At 46.1% G+C, this 26,261-nt stretch overlaps 1 protein-coding gene across 6 annotated transcripts in view; it reads left to right on the top strand.

Annotated features, from left to right (window-relative positions):
• PKNOX2 (PBX/knotted 1 homeobox 2) overlaps nucleotides 1-26,261 on the top strand; it is a 411,946-nt gene that overhangs the window by 232,513 nt on the left and 153,172 nt on the right. For 5 of the 6 annotated variants that reach the window (XM_088658020.1, XM_088658019.1, XM_088658018.1 and 2 more), the window contains one exon: nucleotides 6,472-6,631. The gene's annotated coding sequence lies outside the window, so the exon portion shown is untranslated. Of the gene's footprint in view, nucleotides 1-6,471; nucleotides 6,632-7,203; nucleotides 7,306-26,261 lie in introns of all 6 variants that reach the window. The other variant, XM_088658017.1, reaches the window with a different exon arrangement.

The following is a 26,261-nucleotide window of genomic DNA, read 5'->3' as shown; positions in this document are numbered from 1 at the left end:
CGAGAATGTCAGGGGCGACAGTGTCACCCGAGATGCTCTCTTCTGTTCCAGAATGTGTTTTATTAATCCCCAGTTGCTCGAATGGCATACAGCTGTAGCAGCGTAAATCCAGGATGCCCTTGCAAAGCAGTCTGGCTGCAGCATATTTCTTGAAGACAAACTTTCAGCAGCAAAGGCCATTCGCATCTATGCATCCAAAGAGGAATGCAGTTATGGAGCAAGGGAAGTCATTGTTCCTAAGAAACTGATACAGGGTCATGGATCAGCGGTAACCAACATGGTGCCCTCTAGAAGTTTTGGGCTACAGGTTGGTTGGTTGGTTTTATTTAAGGTGTGCTGTGGCCAAGTAAGTTCTACTCAGAGTAGACCCATTGATGCAAGAGAGTCTTGTGGTTCCTTAAACATGGTTTGGTGCGATGTCTGTGGGTTGCTTTGCCAGACGAACAATTTGGCAAAGCCTGGTGTTCCCTCTGCCCATTGTGTGCTCTCATTTCTTCTCACTTTCCATTTTATTTATTCATTGTTTATTCAAATATTTAAAGTCCACCAACTCATTAAACTATTGACAGGTGGATAGAATGGTGTACAATAAACATAATAAAATTCTAAAATCATAAACTATGCTAACAAGTACTGAATCTATTTGATATTTATTTATTTATTTGTTCATTTAAAGGGTAAAGGGGCCCCTGACCATCAGGTCCAGTTGTGTCTGACTCTGGGGTTGCGGCGCTCATCTCGCTCTATAGGCCGAGGGAGCCGGCGTTTGTCCGCAGATAGCTTCCGGGTTATGTGACCAGCATGACAAAGCTGCTTCTGGCGAACCAGAGCAGTGCACGGAAATGCCGTTTACCTTCCCGCTGGAGTGGTCCCTATTTATCTACTTGCACTTTGATGTGCTTTCAAACTGCTAGGTTGACAGGAGCTGGGACCAAGCAATGGGAGCTCACCCCATTGCAGGGATTCGAACTGCCGACCTTCTGATCAGCAAGCCCTAGACTCTGTGGTTTAACCCACAGCGATTGTTTACCATTATATCTGAGCTAAGCAAACTATGGTTTGTCTATAGCAGGCACCCCCAAACTGCGGCCCTCCAGATGTTTTGGCCTACAACTCCCATAATCCCTAGCTAACAGGACCAGTGGTCGGGGAAAATGGGAATTGTAGTCCAAAACATCTGGAGGGCCGAAGTTTGGGGATGCCTGGTCTATAGCATAGTTTGTCCACAAACTGCACACTGTGGCTTGTAGATAAGCTCTGTTTGGTGCAGACCTAGGTTGTCTGGCTTGAATACAATTGCAAATGGCTGCTAAATTGGAAGTAAAGGGAAATTAGAGCCCATGGGAGGAGGGGGGAGGCACATGAATTAATACACATTGCACCATACTATCTGCTTGTCTAGTTGCACCTTTGCCGTGTTAAAACTTTGTAGCTGTTTGGGGCTGCTGAAATACAAGCGGGGTGGAACAAAGGAACAGGCTTGGGTTTTCAACCTGCCAGCACTCCTGAACTAAGTCTGCAAGGTTCAAGTTCTAACAGTAAGCTTTGGTTAGTCAATAGAACTAAACAAGTAATGCCTTGATATCAGTTCATTAAAAGCCATTTTAATTGCACTCTTTTCACTCTATAGACTGCTTGAGTTTGAGTAAAGGAGTTTGGGGCTTTTCAGTATCTTGTCAAAAAGCTGTTTGATATTGATATTCTGAACAATCTGATGGACGTCTCTTGACTGTCAGAGTTAACAAGCTGAAATCTTTTTAAATGATGGCTGAAGAACAGCAGCTGATTCAGAGACTAGAACCTAGAACTGTCAGTTTCGGTTTTGGTTGTTATTTAGGAAGGAACAAGTAGGGCACTTAATCTCATCTCTTCTCTCCTTCTTTTGAAAACCTGTTTTGTGAAATGTTAACCTCTTTGAAAAGGTTCCCTTTCGGTGGCAGGATGTTCACCGGGGTAACACATGCTCTGATTGGCTGTGTAGTTTTAAGGGAGTTTTCCTCTGAATGTTTGGTTGGATGCCTTATTGCCGTGGACAAGATCTGAAGAAAGGCAAAAGCTCTCTGTTACTTTCTCTTCAAATTATATACTGTTTTTGTTCAGATTCCTCAGTAAAGTGTGGTCAGGGTTTCCTTTATCTCTGGACTCCGTCTGTGTTGTTTGAGTGACTTTGCTAGCAGTGGAGAGGGAAGGGGCATGCATGCAATTCCTGCCCCCAATGTCTTCATGTGTGTGTCCCTGCTCAGTGCCTGACTTCCCCATGTAGCGTGAGGAAAGCCTGCTTGTGGTGATTGTACAGGGGGTTCTATCTGCATTCAGACAAGTGCGAGAAGATGCCCCATGCAGATCTTCCCTTGGCAACATGAGGCGGTTGGGACTGACCAGGCAGGGAGGACAAGCATGAGAATGTGGGTGTGAGTGGGTGTCTTCATGGGTGCCTCTGCCCCCATCCACACTTTGAGCATTCACATGTTCAGACAATTGCCTTAAGAAAAACAAGGGTAAATGTGCAAAAATGAGCAGATCTAAATCATCAAGTTTCAGGTACATCAGTAGTGCTCTGCCATTCTACAGGAGAAAGGCTGGTTGAGGCCCTGTTGGAGGACAGTAGGGGTATGCAATGTTGTGGCAGCAGTATCATCTGGATTCTCTGTAATAACAGAGTGAAGAAATGATGTCCGTTCCAGAGAAAACAGCCAGTGTGTAAATATCCAAAGAAAACAAATGCAAATGCAAAATTCAGACTCAGGCATGCCTGGCTGCCGTAGCTCTTTGGACCACAGCCATCAAACAGTCCTGCAGTTCAAGAAAACTGAAAGGCATGGCGAAATAGGAGTAAGATCTGGGAGAGCATATTCTCTCCAGGCAATCCCACACATGCAAAACGTAACAGCTAAAATGGTTTTTCAGGGTGCCGGAACGACAATTAATTTTCAGGTTTCTGTGGATTGCTATGCAAACTTGTAGGGAAGGGTTGTAAAATACATGCTTTGCACGCAGGAAGTCCCTGGTTGAATCCCTGGCAACTTCCAGGAAGGGCTGGAAAAGACCCTTTTCTGAAACCAGGCAGAAGGCCTTCTCGGTGGTGGAACACCCTCCCATCAGATGTCAGGGAGATAAGGAATTGCACAACTTTTAGAAAACATCTGAAGGCCGCCCTGTTCAGGGAAGTTTTTAATGTCAGACATTTTATTATTTTTTATATTTTGCTGGAAGCCGTCCAGAGTGGCTGTGGAAACTCAGTCAGATGGGTGGGGTATAAGCAATAAAATTATTATTATTATTACAGTGGTATCTCTAGTTACGAACTTCATTTGTTCCGGAGGTCCTTAACTGTTCTTAACTAGAGGCGTGCTTTCGCTAATGGGGCCTCTTGCTGCTGCTGCGCCGCCGGCACACATTTTCCATTCTCATCCTGGGGCAAAGTTCTCACCTCGAGGTAACTCTTCCAGGTTAGCGGAGTTTGTATCCTGGAGCATTTGTAACCTGAGGGGGTTGTAAGTAGAAGTTCTACTGTATTATTATTATTATTATTATTATTATTATTATTATTATTATTATTCCCTGGAGAGCCACTGCCAGTCAGTGTAGCCAGGGATGAAAAGTCTGTGACTCTCCAAACTACATTTCCCATAGGCTCTGACCATTGGCCATGCTGAGGATGGCTGGAGCCCAACCAACAACACCTGGAGAGCCAAAAGTTCTCCATCCTTGGTACAGACCCCAAAGTGGGTCATAGCGCCCCCTGGGAGGAACCAGAACAATCCAGGGGGGGAGGGCGGGCGGTTGAAACTTTTGAAAAACCATTCACACATGTTTCATCTGTTGTGTAATGATGCTTACCACCAGGATGGGTGCTGTTGTGGGACAGCGACAATGCACCCCCCTCCCCCGGATCTGGCAGTCATGGTGGAGGTGGGGGGGGGTTTTCCGGGCTTGGGTGAACCCTTGTTGGCTTTACTCAGGCCCATGAAGTGGACGACAGCTCTCTGCCTATTTGGCCAATGGGAGACGGGCTGCGGTGCCAGTCCTGCCCTTGGGGTGGATTGGACTAAACCAGCAGGCTTCACTCCATTCCGTCCCAGTGGTTTTTAACCCCAGGGCCTAGTCCACCTCCTTTTGAAAAAACCATACATGTTTCATTATATGATTCATTATATGATGTTTGTGCTATATGATGTTAGCTGTTCTGAGCCCAGCTCCAGCAGGGGAGGGCGGGATACAAAAATTATTATTATTATTATTATTATTATTATTATTATTATTATTATTATCAGGGTTTCTTGCGACTACTCCAGAGTAACGATTCTCCACATGCTTGTCTTTCAACAGTGTTTTATTGGTGCAGTCTATTTACAGTGAGATAGGTGTAGAAAACGTGTCTGCTCATTCCGATGCAGAATCCGGCACTGCCCCTCCCCGTGACTTCCTCCAACATAAGAGTCTTGGGACAGTAAACCTCCTCCCCCATTTTCTCCTGCGTAATTCCAGAACTGGAGGAAAGGGTCTATGCTCCATGCTTTCCTTCTCCCCCTTTCCCCCCTCTCTTTCCTCCCTCCTGTGTAGCCGGGGCTCTCCCATGCTGCCAGAGCCCCGGCACTCTCCCTCCACTTCCTGACAGGCTTCCTCAGCTCCTGCGCTTTCATCACTGCTGGGGGAGGAGCTACTTCTGATGCACGGGGGAGGTTCTCTATACTGTCTCCCCCTTACAATTATTATTATTATTATTATTATTATTATTATTATTATTATTATTATTTATTGTGTAATTATGCTTACCAATGTAACATGGAGTTAAAGTCATAGTGATTACTCCCCTCCCCCCCCATAAACATGCAAAGTGTAAGTTGTAACTAATCAGTTGTCAAGTCCACTGACAGAAAGTAGATTTTCAGGATGGCACTGAAAATCAGGGGGGAAATAGAGACCATGTTTTGCTTTTGGTTTAGCGGGTTCTCTAATTAATGAGAACATGTGTTGCGGGAGGGGAAACAGAACGACCCCTGGGTTGCTGGGCAGATTAGTCAAGATGGCCACAGGGTAACTGGGCATTTTGTGTTGTTGCTGGGGAAGAAGTTACATTGCAAGTTAAATGACTGACAGCTCTAGCATTTATAAACCCCTGTGAGTTGGTTCTGGTTTCACTTTTGCCAAAGGCATTGGATCTCCCGCCCGCCTGCCCTCTTTTTAAGGTTCTCTTGCGATTGACATTGCTGTGCCTGTCATGGGGTCGGCTGCCTCGGGGCAGGGGCCCAGTAGGAATTTGGTCCAATTGGCTGATTAGCTGTTGCCACTTGGTTTTTGCCGACTGCGTAGCAAATCATCACAACTTGTAAGGTTGGCGGTTAGGCATTGGTTAGAATTGACTGGTAAGAGGAGCCTGAAAAGGCTAGGCTACCCCACAAAATTGCTGCTGCTTATAGAGGTATTCCGTTAAAGGAATCCTGGGGTTCGAAGGGCTCTCATCAATACCCCAATAGGGGATTGGGCCATACACAGATCCTTGGGGAACATTCGGGGAGAGATTGAAGGGTTTGTGGTACCCTGCCCCGTCCTCTCTCAGGGAGTGTTTACCTACTGACTTCCACAGATGGCTAGAGGATGTTAGTGCAGATCTATCCCAGTACGTTTCCGAGCACGATTCAAAGTGTTGGTGCTGACCTTTAAAGCCCTAAATGGCCTCGGTCCAGTATACGTGAAGGAGCGTCTCCACCTCCATCATTCTGCCCGAGGGCCTTCTGGCGGTTCCCTCATTGCGAGAAGCCAAGTTGCAGGGAACTAGGCAGAGGGCCTTCTCGGTGGTGGCGCCTGCCCTGTGGAATGCCCTCCCAACAGATGTCAAAAAGGAAAACAACTACCAGACTTTTAGAAGACATCTGAAGGCAGCCCTGTTCAGGGAGGCTTTTAATGTTTAATAGATTATTGTGTTTTATTTTTCTGTTGGAAGCTGCCCAGAGTGGCTGGGGAAACCCAGCCAGATGGGCGGGGTATAAATATATTATTATTATTATTATTATTATTATTATTATTATTATTATTATTATTATTACCACCCAGGGTTGGGGACAGATGGATTAACCAATGCCTAAGCAACCACTCACATTTGATTATATTTAAATAAAGTTGTGGCCAAAATAATGCCAAAAACCTTAAACTTAAATTGCTGTGTGTGTGTGTGAATTTATTGGGGAGGGGGGGAGTTCTGTGACCTCGATGCGCAATTAGGGAGAAGAAAAATAGGGTCTGTTCTAATCTCAAGAAAACAAATGGATAAACCATCTCTCTCTCTCTCTCTATCTCTCTATATGATGTTAGTTGAGATCAGGTAGGATCCCATGGCCAATGGCTGTTTCCAAAGATCCGGGCTGATTTTGGCTTCTGCTGCTTATCAGGGGTGGTTGCCTTTGGAAAGTATTTCCCCTAAAGGAAGCACCTCCTTCTTTGCAACTGATGGTTTTATCTGTCTCCTCTCAGGTGGCTCTGCTGTGGCTGGAAGAAGCAGCTTTTGTGTAACCGGCAGAGAAAGGGCAGAGGGGAGAGTTTCAAAGGACAAGCGGCTCCCAGAGAAGACTCCATAGAAAGCACCGCATTTTCCATCGCATCACATACACAACAGTGGAGCAGATTGATTTCCGTAAGTCCCACCAACCAACAAAAAGCTACTTTGCATACGGAATTGATGGGGAACGGACGTATTTCCATTTTAAAGGATGCCTTTTCAAAGTTATTTTTAGTGGGGCACTACAATAAGATAACCCCCAACACCTGAATTGCAATGTGTGGATACAGCAATATGATATAGGTCCTGTTTGTCCCATCACAACACACACACACACACACACACACACACACACACACACACACACACACACAGTAGGCTTTATGGGCCCCCACCCCCAATGTTGGCTTAGGAAAAACAAAATAGAAGAGATCTGTTAGGGTGGAAAATACTCAAATGTAAATCGGTCTCCTTCTCCACTGAAAGAAGTAATTTGAAGACACTCTAAGGGTATTATGGCTCCAGGAAGAAATCTCTTCCTGTGGTTTTTAACAATTTAACTGATTAGTTTTTAAAAAGCTTGATGCTTTAAGAAAAATACAAAAGCATTCAACACCCCCCCCCTCCGCTGGAAGACTACTTCGCAGAACATACACGATTGCCAGTGAAAATGCACAATTCAGCCCCACTCTCCCTTCTGTCTTTAGGCCAACCTTCCCCAACACGCCGCCCTCCAGAGGCAATCCCTATGAGCCCATATTAGCTGGAGGTGATGGAAGCTGTAGACTGAAGCATCTGGAGGGCACCAGGTTGGTGAAGGCTGTTCTAGGCATTTTTCTCCTCTCTTCTTGAATGTCCACCCACCTTCATGCCCTGTTCCTTGATTTGCAGACCATTGTTCTTCCTTTCACCTTCTGTGACCCATACAGAGATATTGTAGGTCCTCTTCCAAGCCTTCATCTACTTCTTTTCACAAAGTCTGAATCCATGGGGGGGGGAAGATAAAATAAATATTTATGGATGGATGGATGGATGGATGGATGGATATTTCTAAAGCATGGTTATGATTTTTTCTCGATCTTACTGTTTTATCTTTTTATAAACCACTTCAAGGGTTTTGTTTTGTTTTGTTTTGGTATATAAATTTTATGAAATAAATGCACTTTTATAAATGCATTCTTAATGCATTCATGGGTTCCATGTATTACAGAGTGCAGAGTGGAAATATTTTGCATTATTCCCATCTACTCCCTGTGTTCAGCCCACCTGTATTTTGATCCTGTGAACAAAGCTCACCTTGTCTTAATATCTCTGTGGGGTTTTTTTTGAACAAAGCTTTTTATTTAACCACAAATACCCAACCCATGGGCATAGAATCAATGAAAACACAATGGGTTATATTTTGTTTTTGTTTTTTTTTTAGTTTAGTGGTTTCATCCTTTGTCTATTTGCAATTGTTCATGTTAATTCCACAAATTAATATTACCAATTCTATGTCCATTTAATTTACATTATTTGGGAGTTCGGGTCCAATTTTGTTCATAATCACCTTTCTTAGTTTCCCGGGAATTACTTCTTTTTTATTTAGATAGAAGTCATGTACAGTGGTGCCTCGCTAGATGAATTTAATTCGTTCCACGGGTCTTTTCTTATAACGAAAAATTCGTCTAGCAAATCCCATAGGAATGCATTGAATTTTTTTTTTGAATTTTTTTTTTTGCCCATAGGAACGCATTAATTGAATTTCAATGCATTCCTATGGGAAACCGCGATTCGCTAGACGAATTTTTCATAAAATGAATTCGTCTAGCGAGGCAACCTCCGCTAGAAAAAACCTTTCGTTAAGCAGAAATTTCGTTAAGCAGGGCATTTGTTAAGCGAGGCACCACTGTACATCAGTCCAAAATGATGTGATATTATGCTCTGAGCATATGCACAGCCCCTAAGTAGAGTTGTTTGGGGTCAATTTGCAATAGGACAGGGCTGGTGAAAACTGGAATCCAATAACATCTGGAGGGTATGATGCTAGCAGTTACATCTGCTGTTCACTGGCTTGATCCCCATGGCAGAAATGCAGGATAAAATGTATTAAACATTTAAGCTTATGACCTGAAGGCCACATACAAGCCTCAGTGTTGTACGTGAAAAACTGGTTGTTGATCACCAGAGCCGTAACGAGTTACCCTTAAGAATGCTGCAGCGTTCCAGCAAAAGTAAGAGGAGAATCTTAAGATTCAGTCTCATTTATTCCAGTTTCCCCATGGCATGGATTTCAAAGGCATTCCAACTGCATGTCACTGTAACTTGGATAAGAATCACTATATGGCTGACAGTTTGTGCTTAAATTGAAGTTCTCGTTTGGAAAACTCTGTACACTGTTTCCTTAGGTATCTGTCACAAGGATAGAGGCAGGATTTCAATGATTCCCTGCCCACTTTATAGTGTCTTGCCGTTTAGGCTCTTGATACATAGATTTCTGCTTATAGGAATACATTCCAATTAGATGCCCTTAAAAATGAGAGAGTCCATTTTTTAGTGACATTTTTCTTAGTGAGAGCTGCAAACTAGCAAAAGGATTGTCACTGCTAATTCCTCTGTACAATTCGGAAAGGGTGTTTAAGTAGCTGTGAACAGGGGTGTCTGTAGTTTCAGAGAGTTTGGGTTTTTAAAATAATAATAATAATAATGGTGATGTGGAAGGGGAAACAGTTTTGCTAGGTCTCCCCCCCCCCCCCGGCAAAAAAAGAACCCCAGCAGACTCATTTGCTCATGGTACACCAGGTATCTCATTCAGATTTGGATTCTGAGTTATAACTGCAAAAGAGTTACCAGGAAGTCCAAGGATCTGTGCAAATGATCTTTTGTCAGAATCTACAGAACAGAACCCTTTTGCACCTCATGAATAGCTCTTCTTTGCTAACTGCATTTAGATGGTTACAAGTCCTGGGGAAATAGCAGGTTCAGGCCGCCCTTCTTTCTAGTGAGATGAGTACTGTATTTACTTTCAAAAGCATCTATTAGCCCAGTATCTTTTTCACTCTCTGGTTTGCTGTTAAGTACCAGAGGAAAATATATGATACATTATTGCTTTTCATTACTTCCATTTGTATCCTGCCTTTCTTTGACCATTGAGCTGAGGGTTATAGCCAATTGTAGTCCTACTCTGAGGAGACTCATTGAAAACAATAGTTATGGCTCACTTAGGTCCACTAATTTTAATGAGTGTACTCTGAATATACATTAGGTAGAGATGACCTTCAGTGAGGTGACTGATGTAAGTATCCTTTTCCCATAGATTGCAGAGCAGTATCCCACTTTTTGGTCCTGTCTCTTTTCCTGCTCATTTAGATGGGACATACATTTTTTTTATCATGCTATGTCCCCCATAGCAGCCATTTTGTGACTGGTGCCCACTGCAGTTTTCAAAATTCAGAATGTTTCAGACTGGCCCCCAAAAAAGTTGGGGACCCTGTCCTTGGCTTAGAAATATAATGATAGGTAAAAAGGTAAAGGACCCCTGGATGGTTAAGTCCAGTCAAAAGTCCAGTACGGCGCTCATCTCGCTTCAGGCCGAGAGAGCCGGCGTTTGTCCACAGACAGCTTTCCGAGTCATGTGGCCAGCATGACTTAACCACTTCTGGTGCAATGAGACACCGTGACGGAAGCCAGAGCGCATGGAAACGCTGTTTATTTTCCTGCCACAGTGGTACCTATTTATCTACTTGCGCTGGCATGCTTTCAAAATGCTAGGTTGGCAGGAGCTGGGACAGAGCAATGGGAGCTCACCCCATTGCGGGGATTTGAACCACCAACCTTCCAATCGGCAAGCCCAAGAGGCTCAGTGGTTTAGACCAAAGCGCCACCCGCGTCCATAATGATATGTACAGATAGGATAACTATACGCAGAAGCAGCGCTTTTTTCAGGGGGATCTTGCCAGAACTCAGTTCTGGCACCTTTTAGGTCAGTTTTGGAATTTCTCAGGTGAGTTCCAGCATCTCTCAGGAAGGTGCTTATTGCCATTCTAAGAGAAAGAGTTGAGTTCTGGCACCTCTTTTTCTAGTAAAATAGCACTGACCAGAAGCAATCAGAAAAACAAAGCTCTCAACAAATATCACAGGATAACAAAGGATCAGGGGCCCAATACCATTGTTGAGATGGTAAAAAATCTGGGTACAGCCACTGAGTTCATATATGACAGAATGGCAAAGGGTAGCCATTGAGGGTACAGTTGGAGACAGAGATCCTAAGAGGAGAGAGTGCACAGTGACCGAGACATTAGGGTTGCCATACATCCAGAATATCAGGAACGCTGTAGCCAGCAGCAGTGTCTGGGTGAAAATCATGAAAAATGGCAGCCCATGTTGGCAGTGCTGGGTTTTTTGCTGATTTTCCACACACACAAAAAAAGCTTTACTTTATTTTGTCAATAAAGCTCAACAACTTTGCTCAAAGAAGCTCAGTAACTTTTCTGCCCAGGTTCTCACTGTTTGAAATATGGCAACCCTATGTAACACAAAATGCCTTGAGGGTGAGATGGCTGTAAATCAAGCTGTAAAAAGATTGAAATTCCCTCTTCCATGCTACTATTTTTATTTTATTTTTAATTCCTCCCTTCCTCCAAAGAGCTCAGGGTGTGATTCATGATGCCCCTTTGAATTTATTTCACATAAACCATGTTGAATAGGTTAGGCTGAGAGACCAAGTGGCTGAGCTTTGATGACTGAGTGGGTATTTGACCTTCATAGGAACATAGAGAACCATTATTCTGAGCCAGACCATTGGTCCATCTAGATCTGTATTGTCTACACTGGCTGGCAGCAGCTCTCCAGGGTTGCAGGCTAGAGTCTCTCCCAGCCCTACCTGGAGATGCTGTGGGTTGAATCTGGGACCTTCTGTGTTCAAAGCAGATGCTCTACCATTGGGCCGTCGCCTTTGTGGCAGTTCAGTTCTTTCAAATTGTGCCACCATTCCTATGGAAAATAAACTCCATATTTTGTTTGAGGGCCCTGGTTTCTCCTTAATAATCCAGGGCTGGCAAGCCTGTGGCCCTCCAACTGTTCTTGGACTACAACTCCCATCAGTCTTAGACAGGATGACCAATGGTCAAGGATGATGGGAATTGTAGTCCAACATCTGGAGGATCACAAATTTCCCATCCTTTGTTATAACCACTCACTTTCCCGTCTCACAGTTCCTTATGGTAGACACACAGCAACTTTTCCATCAACGTCTGGCCACAGAACTATCGCTGAATGTTTCCATGGCCTTTATATAATATTCAAAGTGAATGCCTTTTACCTTTCCCCCCCCTGTTTATTTTGGAGCACACTACCCCATCTATGAACTTTAGAATCCTTGTAAACTTTAAAATTCTGCTTCCACTTACAGATAAAAACAAGGTTGTTCAATGCTGCTGTTCAAGGTACATTAACTTTGTCTGCTAAATATCTCCTTGCCTGTTGCTGTGGTGTTCAAAATAAAAAATAAAAAATCCCAGTGTTTATGTTATAGAAACATCCCTGGAGCAATCTATTCTTAAATATTGGTTTGCGATTAGTTCCTTTGGAAGGGAGAAAGTGGCTTATTTGTAATTATTACCCTTCTCTTTCTCCCATCCAAAGCTTCCGCTTCAGATACCTCTAGACCACCCATTTGGAAAAGACCCCAAGGGATTGGCTCCAATGTACTGAACTGAGTGGTTTGAATAAGGTTGCAAATCCTTGCTCAGGCAGGAAGGTCACTAGGCGGTAGTTCTCATGAAAACTCTAAACTAAACTAAACAAAACAAAATATTGGCATGGTTTATTATTATTATTTTTCATGCTAGGCAGCCAAGTGCCAAAAGAAATGAATAAGAGCAGGCCCAGGAGATGATGAATCAATTGGAATCGGTTGTGAGTCCATCTTAAATTGTATGAAGGAGCTGAACCAGGTAGCGTTATGCAAGCGCTACAGAAGGTGGTGAATTTTGCCATCAAAATGCAGGAAACCCAGGCAAGGAAATAATGAAATATTCAGCTGCTATTTACGGAATTGATTTGAAGATCAAGAAGTTACAAGCAGCTAGATGAAAAGGATTAAGTAGGAAGCGTGAATGGAGAGATACTATGGTGCAGAATTAAATTGGCGTTTCAGCTGTTCAATACTTTATGCGGATTTCATGAACAAGGAAGGGAAGGATACGGGCATGCAGATACGGTAGAGCCTTTGCTTTTCATAGTAGGGGGTGGTAGCTCCTTCCAACAGGGGGTGCATGGCATGGAGCGCATAGCATTTCCCTCCCCACCACCCATCAACTTTTGTATGTGATTCCTTGGCCTTTTGTTTCTGCATCTTGAGACCCAGCAAGGAAGTGACCTTCTAAATCACCCGCTAACCTCTCCCCCCCCTCCAATAACAATGCAGGGAGAAGTGTGGGCTGCTTCTCTTGCTTTTATTGCTGTGTTTGATGCAGCTGAATGAGGCAGCCCCTTGCTTTTCACTGTCTTTTGTGGGTAGGGTGACCAGGTAAAAATGAGAACAGGGCTCTGCCCTACACAACTAGTATAGGAGCTGGAGCCCTACCCTCTTTTTCACCTGCCCACCCTACTTGGCAGGGGCGGGGAATCTTTGGCTCTCCAGCTGATGCTGAACTACAGCTCCCACCATCCCTGGTCATTGGCCATACTTGCTGGGGCTGGTGGGAGTTGTAGTTCAGTAACATCTCTTCCTTCTCCATGAAGCCTTGATTCAAGTTAGCTTCCAGATTGTTTTACACAATGCATTTGTTCCCACTGAATGCATGAAGGGAGAAATCATGATCACACCCACAGACCCCAAACCTAAGAAAGGTTGAAGCAAACCCAACACACAATTATTTTGCATTATTTGGACAGAGCCTGAAACATGCAGTGGCTCACAATGGGAAAATATCAATTAAAAGAACTACACATACTTAACAATGTACTATCAAATACTTTATCTAATCAAATCAAATAGGAGAAGGAACAGAAAAAAATAAAAAAGCAGCAACAAGAAGTTAATAAAATAATCATAATAAAATATCAGAACCAGTAAGAATCTGGAAATAGATTCTGAATACATCAATATTGCTTTCACTAAAAAGGTCCTTAACTTGGCACCTAAAACTTAGCAGAGAAAGGTGTAGATGAACCTCACCAAGGAGATTTTATATATATAGTCCAGTAGCACCTTAGAGACCAGTTAAGTTTGTTCTTGGTATAAGCTTTCGTGTGCATGCACAATTCTTCAGATAATTAACTGAATCTCTCCAAGGAGAGTCTTCCAGAAGTGGGTCACCACCACCAAAAAGACCCTTTCCTGTAGTTGCCATCTGCCTAACTTTTTCAGGCAGAGACAGACTTTGCAGTAATGTGGTTAGGTAATTACAGACTCTGGGGAGCCCATTAAGATTTTAATGTCCATAAAGGTGGTAAAGGCAGCTCTGTTGCATTTGAGAGCTGTCCTGCTCACCCTGCTGAGTGAGGCCCTGGAATCGGGGGGGTGGTGGACTGCCCTGGATGTCTTCGCTGAGGGGGGTGACATTTGACAGTCACGGGTGGGCAGCACACCGAATATCCGCCATCGGCGGCTTGCTCCACTCTGTGGGCAGCTCTCTCTGTCCTCGGCTTCAAGGCCCGCGTGCCGCACCTTGCACCCGACCAGCTATCCCGCACCTGGGAGGGCACCATCTGTGCCCCGCGCCACCCCTTGGGAGCATGCCCACCTTGGGCAGTGCGGGCATATGCTCCGCCGCTGCCTGGAATCCTGCCCTCGGTATGTTTGGATGTAGATATGAACGAGAAAGGGAATGAATGAAACCTACCGGTATATCAATAATTATACTACTTGGAGTGGCATGCATTACAAATAGATGCCGTTCACAGGCATCTGCAGCCAGCCCCCTCAGCTGTATTTTCTTTTGGAGTGATTCAGCAGCTTATATTCCAACTGGGCATTTTTTTACTTCCCCCCTCACTGTTGTATGAAGTCATGCCGTTAATCAACAGAAACTAAACACAAAATAGGTATGAGACTCGTTTCTCTCAGTGCTGCCATTGCTGCAGATGAATTAAAGTTCTGGGTAAGGATCTCTAGAGGTCACTTTTGGCTAAACGTGAACAATCATCAGTTGTGAGAGCTGGGCTCGGCCAGTCGCCAGCTGTACTTTAGATTTTTCTGCATTATGAGCTAAAGGGATAAAGCCAAGATTGGTCTGTTTCTGTCGTGAATGATGCTTCTGTTCCCCTCCTGGCTTTTACTTTCTGGCTAATGACAGATGCGTCCCAGTCTTTCTGATCAAGGCTAGGGCATGTTGGGCTGGTGAATTCCAGACTGGAGTGGGGAGCCTGTGGTGGTCCACATGTTGCTGGTCAGGGATGATAGGAGTTGTTGTCCAGAAACACCTGGAGACCCTTGTGCCTGCGACTGTGCGAATTAGTGCATGCTTCGTGGGAGAAAAGCAATGACAAACCTAGACAGCATCTTAAAAAGCAGAGACATCACCTTGCCTACAAAGGTCCGTATAGTTAAAGCTATGGTTTTCCCAGTAGTGATGTATGGAAGTGAGAGCTGGACCATAAAGAAGGCTGATCGCCAAAGAATTGATGCTTTTGAATTATGGTGCTACAGGAGACTCTTGAGAGTCCCATGGACTGCAAGAAGATCAAACCTATCCATTCAGAAGGAAATCAGCCCTGAGTGCTCACTGGAAGGACAGATCCTGAAGCTGAGGCTCCAATACTTTGGCCACCTCATGAGAAGAGAAGACTCCCTGGAAAAGACTCTGATGCTGGGAAAGATTGAAGGCACAAGGAGAAGGGGATGACAGAGGACGAGATGGTTGGACAGTGTTCTCGAAGCTACCAACATGAGTCTGACCCAGGGGTCAGCAACCTTTTTCAGCCGTGCGCCGGACTATATTTTGGGGGGAAATGAACGAATTCCTATACCCCACAAATAACCCAGAGATGGATTTTAAATAAAAGCACACATTCTGCTCATGTAAAAACACCAGGCATGCCCCACAAATAACCCAGAGATGCATTTTAAATAAAAGGACACATTCTACTCATGTCAAAACACGCTGATTCCTGGACCATCCGTGGGCCGGATTGAGAAGGCGATTGGGCCGCATCCGGCCCACGGGCCTTAGGTTGCCTACCCCTGGTCTGACCAAACTGTGGGAGGCAGTGGAAGACAGGAGTGCCTGGCATGCTCTGCTCCATGGGGTCATGAAGACTTGGACACGACTAAACAACAACAACAACAACAACAATACTTAGCATAAGCGAGCGTTCTTATTCCCAAACTCTCCATCTTTACTCAGCTGAAAATAGGGACATTATCCCAGTGTTAATACCTGCTGCCTTGTGGGACATCTTCAGGAGAAGAAAGGGCAAGTCCTGGCAACTCCTTCAGCCAAGCTGGTGCCAGATATATTGCTCTGCTTTCCTTTGGAGACCATACCTGTGAGCACAAGAGGACAAGGGGGTCTTGTCATCTGGGCAGCCTAGGTTCTCCACACACACTACCCAGGCTTGTGCCCTGGGGAGGTCCTTTGGTGCTGCTAACACAGTGGTTTAACTTCACCCCCCAGAGGTGCACTCCATTGTCTCTCAAGTGTCTCTCAAGTGGAGCCAGTGTGGTGTAGTGGTTAAGAGCGGTAGACTCGTAATCTGGGGAACTGGGATCGGGTCTCCGCTCCTCCACATGCAGCTGCTGGGTGACCTTGGGCTAGTCACACTTCTTTGAAGTCTCTCAGCCCCACTCACCTCACAGAGTGTTTGTTGTGGGGGAGGAAGGGAAAGGAGAATGTTAGCTGCTTTGAGACTCCTTCGGGTAGGGATAAAGTGGGATGTCAAATCCAAACTCCTCTTCTTCTTCTTCTTCTTCTTCTTCTTCTTCTTCTTCTTCCTCTTCCTCTTCCTCTTCCTCTTCCTCTTCCTCTTCTTCTTCTTCTCAAGACAGATGGATGCCAAAGGATCACTGACCAAAAGAGCCACATCCTGACATCACACAAAGTTCTTCTCCACCTGCCTTTCAGTATGTTCATGCTCCAGATTCCCTCGGTTCAACCCTCAGGTCACATCCATACATTTAATGTATATGCATACCACTTCAACAGTCATGAAAATCCTGGGAACTGTAGTTTACTCCCCCACAGAGCAACAGTTCCCTTCACCCTTGGCAAACTATAGCTCACAGAATGATTTGGGAGAAGCCATGACTGTTCAGGTAGTATACCAGTGCTTTGAATGTATGGTGCAGTTGTGACCCTCTTCTTCTTTGGCGATCACTCGTGGCCGAGTAAGATTGTCTTCCATGAACATGGTTTTAACAATGAGTCCGTAAGTGACTGTGGAGGCCAATTCTGGATCCACATTTCTTTCCACAGTGGGGACATTGGTTTCCGGGCGGGAGTTGATCACTGTGACCATAGTTGCAGGATGAATCCCTTCTGTTTTGCTCTACTTCAGCCATGTGCTGCTTGGATTGGGATAGTTTATTTGTCTCTTCCTCTCCCTCCCCCCTCTCTGTGTGTCTAACACCAGGCTGATGAAACAAAACTCTTTCTCAGCCCTTCATGGATTTTGCGGAACTCATCATGTGTATTTTTTCTTCAGATACATCCATGGAGCCACATGAAATTGGTGACAGCTTTACACCTTTATTTCAAGATTCATAGCTGAAGGTTCCCAGTGAGAGAGAGCTGTCCAAATCTTTCTAGCAAACAGAATGCTGTTTCCTGGCATATTTATTGCAGCAAAGCGAATTTGTGTCCCAAAGATAAATATAGCGTTATCAGCAACAGCTGTCTCTCATTTTTATTTGTTTTTATATTTGACTATAAGTTCAATTCTCTAAAAACACCCAGAGCTGTAAATCCTATGACATGAGGCCCTATGATTTAGTAGCTTGGGGTGTTTAGGGGCTGTGATTTAGGGAACACATTTATGGTACACCAGACAATTAAATAATGTGTCATACTGCCACCCTCTGGAATATACAAAAAAAAAACCCACATCCTGGCTGTGGGTATTTGGTTCCTCAGGACAAGGACACTTCAAAATGACCGTAACAGATTAGACAACTGGGCCAAAGGAAACAAGATGAATTTTAACAGGGAGAAATGTAAAGTACTACACTTGGGCAAAAATAATAATAATGAAAAGCACAAATACAGGATGGGAGACACCTGGCTTGAGAGCAGTACATGTGAAAAGGATCTAGGAGTCCTGGTAGACCACAACCTTGACATGAGTCAACAGTGTGATGCAGCAGCTAAAAAAAGGCAATGCAATTCTGGGCTGCATCAATAGGAGTATAGTGTAACAGCCAGGGGTCCTAGCAGCTTGGAGTGTAGCAGCAAGGCTTGTTACAAAGTAACAGCCAGCTGCTAACAGCCAGCTGTAGCAGCAAAGGGTATAGCACCGAGGCTTATTACAAGTGGTGGGCTCTCGTGAAGGAAGACAGACAACTGATAGAATCAACCAACCGTGGGACGAGAGCCCCGAGCTCTCTCGTGACCACATATTTATTAGGTATAATAAATGCATATGCAATAGCCATAAACCAATTATTACAATACACCTATATAGCAATAGCCAATAATATCAGCAGAACACTCTTATGCCCATATATGCTCAGACCCTATTGTTCTCCATAGTATGCATGTTTCCCATGGGAAGTTTGAGCTCCTGGGGAATGAATAATTAAAGATGGATGAAAACGTTCCCAGGACTGGCATGACCTGAGGAATGGATAACTTGTGATGTATGTGAGATGTTCCTCATGGCTGGCTTGGCTTCCTAGGACCATCTATCTTGTGGTATGGGGAGAAGTACAGACTCTACATCCGGCTCGTTATGCCTAGCCAATCTTGCCATGGTGCCTGCATACCACTTGGAGAGTGGAGCGCAGAAGCACCATTTCATGGCTTTAGGATGTGGCTGCATTATTCCCACATGTCCACTGTTTTTGTTTTTTCAAGGCTAAGAGAACTGGTCTGAGAGGTACCTTCCCATGGATCGAGAGCCAGAAGGTCCCCCACTGGGGAGGGAGGTGGAGCGATGGGGGTAATGTGTTGCTGGGCAAGGAGAAGCATAACTTGGGCAGCTGCTTTGCGTTCTGCAATTACTGACAGGCTATTGGTAATGGTTCTCATTAGAATAGGTAACACACAGGGAAGCAAAATACATCCAATGGCTATAAAACCAGTGAGGGCCACAATGGCCTATAAACCTGGGAGCTTTGGGAACCAGGATCCGAAAACATCATGCAAACTAAACCCTTTCCAAACTTGGTCTGGGTTGTATGTCAATTGGCGAAGCTCTGTAGTGTCTGTACCACCTTACCAACCGAATTGATTTGGAGACAACAGTTGGTAAGATTGAATTTTCCAGGGGATGGAGGCAGAGGAATTTAGGAAGGGGAGAAGGGACACATTGTAATGGGGAGGGGCACTCAAATTACCGGGGGAGGTCCATGAGGTATAAGTATCGTCCCATAGGCCCAAACAAATGAGGTCACCAACAGGGGTTGAGCCATTGCAGGTGAAGCAATTATGACCGACCAGATTTGTGGTGAGGGACCAAATCAAGTCCTGATTGGATGTGCGGGCCGTAATGTTACCCGCTATGGACATATTGTTGAAGGTTTCAGGGGAGGCTTCAAGAGCCTCCCACGGCCACTGCTCACCCATGTTGGTCCCTCCACATACAAAACAATTTTTAATGCTGAGTTCTTTTGCAATGTCCTCTGCCATTTCCAAAAACAAATTAGTAGCCTTTTGGCTAAGTTGCAATGGGTTGGAGGACAATTGTTCTAGAGAGTCATAAACGGACCAATGAAATGAGCGCTGGGAGCCTTCAAACAGTTCGGAGACCGTGACAGTGATGTATGTGATGGGGTCGGAGCTGGGGGCCGTCGATGCCGAACCCATAGCTGGCAACTGCAGGATGGTTGCGACTGAAAGTCAGGGAGACAATATTGGCGCGGTCCCGGCGAAAGGAAGTAACATAGGGGCAGCCAGTGTAGCCACCCCCCGTATAATCACAGACACACTGCCAGCCGTTGCAGCGGGTGGAGCCAGCACAAGGGACCCAGGCCTCGGGGGAGCCATATTGCCACTGTGAATTAGCGGCACACAGGTACTTATGGTGGAATTATGCAGACAGGTGCGATGTAGGGGGCGACAAGCGCGGGGTTGCTGAGTATGGTAGACCAGCGTTGAGGTGACTGCTCCCCCTTTCCGTGCCTTAGTGATGCACTGATGACAATCATCGGCACCTGCAGAGGAATCAAGAGGGGGGGAGGGGTAGAAGGAGGAGGAGGAGAAGGGGAAGGTGGGGGATGATAGGGCCGGACGGCCCGAGCAGGAACCCAGATGACTTCATCTTGGAACTGGTCGGCGGCATAACCTCTGGCGTGCGTGATGAGTTCCCCAGGACCTTTCCACGTTGGATCCGGTAGATGACGGAAGAGAACCAACGGTTTGACAGGGCGGGCTGCTGGGGAAGTAGAGAAATGACGGGTGGCCGCAGAGGTCGGTGGCGAACCCGTGAGATTCAAAAAATTCAAAGTGAACAGACACAGGTTGAGGCGATTTTGGAATTCTGGCAGGGTAGGGGCGCCCTTATGGGGCTCAAGGCGATCGAGGGCCGTTTTAAGGGTGTGATTTGCACGTTCCACAACGGCCTGGCCTTGAGAATTGTATGGAATGCCAAATTTATGGATTATGTTCCATTGATGACAAAATTGTGCAAAGGCCAAGCTAGCATAAGCAGGGCCATTATTGGTCTTCAGTTCTTTTGGGCGGCCGAGGACCGAAAAAGAGCGAATGCAATGATTGATAACATGTTTCACAGCCTCTCCTCGCTGGGGGGAGGCAACAATAAAACCAGAGAAGGTATCAGCTGAGACATGGAAAAATTTCCAAGGGGAAAAGGGTGGGTACTGGGTAACATCCATCTGCCAAATTTGACAGGCGGATGTGCCATTTGGGTTCACCCCAATGGGGACAGAGGCAGCTTGGCGGCTGCAAGTGGGGCACTGTTGAATAATAGTCGCTGCCTCTGCCCCTGTGATGGCAAACTCCTTCATGAGGGCCTTTTTATTCTGATGATAGAAGGAATGGCTTTCCCACGGAGTCATGGCATGCAGTGGGAACAGGGAAGGGCCCTGAGCTGCAGCATGATCTGCGCGGTCATTGCCCTCCTGCAGTGGGCCCAGAAAGGGCTGATGGCTTCTGATATGCGTAGCGAAAAAGGGAACAGGACGGCTCATTACAGACTGCTGGAGGGCAATGAAGAGGGACAGAAGATCGGGTTCAATTGAGGGGGGAAAGGTAGGCAGCATAGATGGTAAGCAGGATCTGAGTAACATACAAACTATCCAAGATAAGATTGATGGGTTGCTTTGGGAACCGCTGGAAGGCAAGGAGTTGGAACCCAGTTGGTGGGGAACTCTTTTAAACTGTCAAAACTGCCTTTTAGAGGAGGAAGGTTAATTGTGTCTGAGAGTGCACCAAGAAAAGGAGGGGGGCTAAAGGAGGAGACAGGTTCTGAGCGATAATAAAGTTACCTCAGGAAGGAGGCTAGCTTTACAGTAAGGGAGTATCTAGTGAAGTGAAACCCTTATCTGAGTACACATAGGAACAGTCTTATTTATAGCTCCAAGTCTATATAGGTACCTGGCCACGTTTAGGCTGGAAGAGGACTCTCTTTTATTTTTGAAAACCCACAAGTGCTAGAGGGTTTAAAAAAAGGCTAGAGGGATAAGTGGGAGGTTTGATTTACCTCAGAAATCCCTGTTAATGCTTTTAATAATTGAGAGGTCAGAGTTATAAGACTGAAAGTGAGAGGACTTTCGTCTCAGGAACATTGCGTAGAAGTTGGAACCGGGGATCAGAGGGAGGATGGCAACTCACCCTGCCAGGCCAATCGGCAAGAGCGGCCTGCAGGGCCTCACAATTAATAAAAAAATGTGTCCCAAATGGTCAGAGAGCAAGGCACAAAAAGGGTTTCAGGTTTGCAACCAATGAGAGCTTTTGCACGGAGGCGGCCTCTGGCGCAAAGTTGGGCAAATTGAGAGGGTTTGGGATTGATGGTAGCGCGGGGGGTATGGGGGAGGTGCAACCATTCCAGGATCCGCACTGAATCAGAGGGGGGAGATTGAATAAGGGCGGCCGTGAGCAAGGAGGGGGTGTTCAAGAGCACCAGAGATAGAGAGAAGTTAGGTACGCCCCAGTCCACCCACCTGGTCGGCAGGGCCTCTTCAATCAGGTGAATAACCTGTCATTGGGCCGAGGTGAGCGTGATTGGATCAGAGGGTTTAAGGCCGCCACGCAAAGCCTCGAAAAGGGGAGTTAAGGCTGATGTGGACAATCCGAGGAAAGGACGAACCCAATTAACAGAGCCCAGATACTGTTGGAGGCGAACAAGGGTGATGGTGGGTCCGAAAGAGAAGGAGGGAAAAAAGAAGGGATAGCCGCTGATACAAGGACTTTATGTCCCAGGTAAGAAATATTGAGTGGGTGTGAGGCACATACGTGCCAGATCTTTCCAGTCTTGCGGGATGAGGAAGTAGGAGTGGGCCAGGGTATTAAAAAGTCCCTGCGTATACGGGCTTGTGACGCCGTACTTCGTGCAGGTGGACTTAGCTTCCTTAACAAGGTCTAGGGGTATGGCTATCCAACTGGCAGTAGCGTCTCCGGTAGCTGGATCAGTGGCATATGCGAGGGGGAACGCAGCAAGTTGGGAGAGGTCTTCAGGGGTTAGGGCGCCGCTCTGGGCACCCTGGAGAAGAGTGAGGCGGATGTGACCGATTTGCTGCGGTCCCTCAGCCCGTGTGGTACATGTAGTACCGGCCGGAGTGGCCAGGGCTGAATCCTGAACGGAGACCGGTTCCGGGGTCAGGGGCATCGGCAGTGGGACCTGTAAGGGGGCACTAGGCGTTGGGGATTGATTGGGGGTAAGGGGGACCTGCAGCGGAGCAGAGGGGGGTGGAGAAACAATATCTAAAGCAAAAATATCAGAGGGAGAAACCACCCAGACAGAAGAATTGTACGGAGGGGGATCTAAGAGGGGTTTCATGAGGGACTGGTCATGGGCTAAAAGGCATTCAAAGACCAGTTTCCATGCACTAAGAATCTTGGGCGGCGCACGTGGGGAGGTATGAAGAAAGTTACCAACCTTCCGCCACGTTTCAGGTTTTAAAGAGCCACCCTCTGGGTACGTGGGGCAATTATCCCACACGTATTTTAGCAATGAGGCAAGTTCAGATTTAGAGATGGAGTTATGAAGAAACTTGCCATTAGAATGAAATAAATAGAGGTTGTGCTTGGTTAATTCACACAGCTCATATAAATGGCGCTGTTGGAGCTGTGAGAAACCACCCCCCATACTCACGAGAAGATCACGGCTGCCAGCAGCGAGATCGGGTGCACCGAGCCTGTTCCAGGCGATGAGCAGGGGAGGCCCAAGGACGTATCCGAAGATCACGTCGGGGTCACCAGATGTAACAGCCAGGGGTCCTAGCAGCTTGGAGTGTAGCAGCAAGGCTTGTTACAAAGTAACAGCCAGCTGCTAACAGCCAGCTGTAGCAGCAAAGGGTATAGCACCGAGGCTTATTACAAGTGGTGGGCTCTCGTGAAGGAAGACAGACAACTGATAGAATCAACCAACCGTGGGACGAGAGCCCCGAGCTCTCTCGTGACCACATATTTATTAGGTATAATAAATGCATATGCAATAGCCATAAACCAATCATTACAATACACCTATATAGCAATAGCCAATAATATCAGCAGAACACTCTTATGCCCATATATGCTCAGACCCTATTGTTCTCCATAGTATGCATGTTTCCCATGGGAAGTTTGAGCTCCTGGGGAATGAATAATTAAAGATGGATGAAAACGTTCCCAGGACTGGCATGACCTGAGGAATGGATAACTTGTGATGTATGTGAGATGTTCCTCATGGCTGGCTTGGCTTCCTAGGACCATCTATCTTGTGGTATGGGGAGAAGTACAGACTCTACATCCGGCTCGTTATGCCTAGCCAATCTTGCCATGGTGCCTGCATACCACTTGGAGAGTGGAGCGCAGAAGCACCATTTCATGGCTTTAGGATGTGGCTGCATTATTCCCACAGTATAGCATCTAGATCAAGGGAAGTAATAGTGCCACTGTATTCTGCTCTGGTCAGACCTCACCTGGAGTACTGTGTCCAGTTCTGGGCACCACAGTTCAAGAAGGATACTGACAAGCTGGAACATGTCAAGAAGAGGGCAACCAAAATGGTCAAAGGCCTGGAAACGATGCCTTATGAGGAACGGCTTAGGGAGCTGGGTATGTTTAGCCTGGAGAAGAGAAGGTTAAGGGGTGATATGATAGCCATGTTCAAATATATAAAAGGATGTCATATAGAGGAGGGAGAAAGGTTGTTTTCTGCTGCTCCAGAGAAGTGGGCACGGAGCAATGGATTCAAACTACAAGAAAGAAGATTCCACCTAAACATTAGGAAGAACTTCCTGACAGTAAGAGCTGTTCTGCAGTGGAGTGTGGTGGAGTCTCCTTCTTCGGAGGTCTTTAAGCGGAGGCTTGACAGGCATATGTCAATAATGCTTTGATGGTGTTTCCTGCTTGGCAGGGGGTTGTACTGGATGGCCCTTGTGGTCTCTTCCAACTCTATGATTCTTTGATTCTATGAATGCCTCAGCATCTGTTCTTCTGCACATCTGTATAGGTTTACTGACTTCTGCCCACCTAATAAGTCTATCAAAATGTAAACACATTGTGGACATGAAGATGGACCGAAGATGGACTGCTGATCAGAAGGTCGGCGGTTCAAATCCCTGTGACGGGGTGAGCTCCCGTTGCTTGGTCCCAGCTCCTGCCAACCTAGCAGTTCGAAAGCACGTCAAAATGCAAGTAGATAAATAGGAACCGCTACAGCGGGAAGGTAAACGGCGTTTCCATGTGCTGCTCTAGTTTGCCAGAAGCGGCTTTGTCATGCTGGCCACATGACCTGGAAGCTATATGCCGGCTCCCTCGGCCAATAATGCGAGATGAGCGCGCAACCCCAGAGTCGGTCACGACTGGACCTAATGGTCAGGGGTCCCTTTACCTTTACCTTTAAGCGGAGGCTTGACAGGCATATGTCAAGACTGCTTTGATGGTGTTTCCTGCTTGGCAGGGGGTTGTACTGGATGGCCCTTGTGGTCTCTTCCAACTCTATGATTCTTTGATTCTAAGAATGCCTCAACATCTGTTCTTCTGCACATCTGTATAGGTTTTCTGACTTCTGCCCACCTAATAAGTCTATCAAAATGTAAACACATTGTGGACATGAAGATGGACCGAAGTATGATGCAGAAGGCCAACAACAGGGCAGTTTTTTTTTTTATCACCATTAAGCTTCCTACTATTGCTGCAGACAGTTCTGCAGCAGTGACTAACTATCATAGAGACTGGTAGGAGGAGCCAGAGCGGTCGATAGGTGGAGCCAGAGTGAATGACAGGCAGAGCCAACTCATTCTAGTTTTCTCCCCGTCTTCCTCCCTACTGAGTTCTACAAGGGAGAACACCGCGGCCAGGGCTGGCTCAAGACATTTTGACACCCAAGGTGAACCACAAAAAGGTGTCCCTACTTAAAGGTTTACCTTTAAATGTGAACTGGACCTAATTTCTACCCCATCCCTAGCAAAGGCACACCATGGTGTGTACGAAGCAGAGGTCACTCCACAAACTAAAAGCCCCGTTCACAGAAGTGCCCGTGATATTTCTGATGTACTATATCTAACCCACATGTCTAAACTGTTGAAGCACTGAGCTGTCTCTCCTTTCCCACATGAGATTAGCTGTTATGATGCTTTGCAACCAGTCCTTGAATGCACCAGCCTTAGCTGAGAGGTTTAATCCTGGAGGGAGTCGGAGGACTTAACACGTCCCATGAGAAATCCAGCATCATCCGCTCAGTGGAAGGGTTAGGTTTGTTTTCAAATATTTTCCATCAGTTGTATCCTTGGTGATGACACACAAAAGGGATCCTCTCCGTTTTGGAAGTGACCGATGCAACACACAAAAGCTATCTAATTTACAATCCCATCCTAACCATGTACACCTGTGATCCAAAGATTCCAGTTACTCCTATTTACCAGACACAGCCCCCAGCGCAAAGAGCAAAAATATAACACGGTCCCTTTTTAGGGTTGCCAGACTCAATAGAGGACAGGACTTCTGTGCTTTTAATTGCCCTGCTCTCTTTTGAGTCTGGAAACCTTAAAGAGAAACCAGAAGACCCTTTGTTTAATTTCCAAGCAGGGCCGGCTCTAGGTAGACCCTCGGTGCGCCAGGGCGCCGGGCCGGATAGGCAAAGCCGCGCGGAAACCATGCTGCACCCTGCAAGAGCGGGGGCGCCGGAGCGATCTCCGCCCCTCAGCACCAGGGGGCGCGACCTGCTCGAGACTGCCCTGTTTCCAAGCAAAGGGTCTGCTGGTTTCTCTTTAAGGTTTCCAGACTCAAAAGAGAGCAGGGCAATTAAAGGCACAGAAGTCCTGTCCTCTATTGAGTCTGGCAACCCTATCCCTTTTCCTTCCCGATTTTTTAATTTATTTTGGGGGTTGCCTTATTAAAATTTTGTTAGGACGAGTTGCTGGAGGTGTCTGTCTTGAATTCAGCTCCCTCCAAAGAAGTTAAATCCACGGGTGCACTTTTTCTTTAGTGCACATGCGTTTACGTGCTTGCGCATAAACAACAAG

This window comes from Zootoca vivipara, chromosome 14 (genome assembly GCF_965207765.1).
Source record: "Zootoca vivipara chromosome 14, rZooViv2.hap1.1, whole genome shotgun sequence".
NCBI classification, from domain to species: domain Eukaryota; kingdom Metazoa; phylum Chordata; class Lepidosauria; order Squamata; family Lacertidae; genus Zootoca; species Zootoca vivipara.
Note: the sequence above shows the minus strand (reverse complement) of the source record. Positions and strands in the feature narration are given on the sequence as shown.